Below are 314 nucleotides of genomic sequence, written 5' to 3'. Positions count from 1 at the left end.
TGTTTCCCTCTACTCCTTGTTCCATTCAGAAAATGGCACCATTCCAGGCCAGTACGAGCACAACCTCTTCAACGGCACAACGCAGCAGCTGACCAGACTGCAGGGACCCCGTCCGCCGCACACCCCCACCGCGCTAGTGGCTCTCGGTGCACCCAGCACCCGCCCTACGCCCCCCACAGCCCGCTACCCGCCGCTCTTCCCGCCCCCCGACCCGGCAACGGCAGCGCACGGCGCACGCGCGCCAACGGCCGCCAACGGCCGCCCTCCCTCGGCGTCGCCCTCCGATGACGCCAGCGGCGCCGGCGCCCGCAGCG

This window comes from Nothoprocta perdicaria, unplaced genomic scaffold (assembly GCF_003342845.1).
Source record: "Nothoprocta perdicaria isolate Ctin4 unplaced genomic scaffold, notPer1 scaffold_238, whole genome shotgun sequence".
NCBI lineage: Eukaryota > Metazoa > Chordata > Aves > Tinamiformes > Tinamidae > Nothoprocta > Nothoprocta perdicaria.
This window is presented reverse-complemented; position numbering follows the sequence as displayed.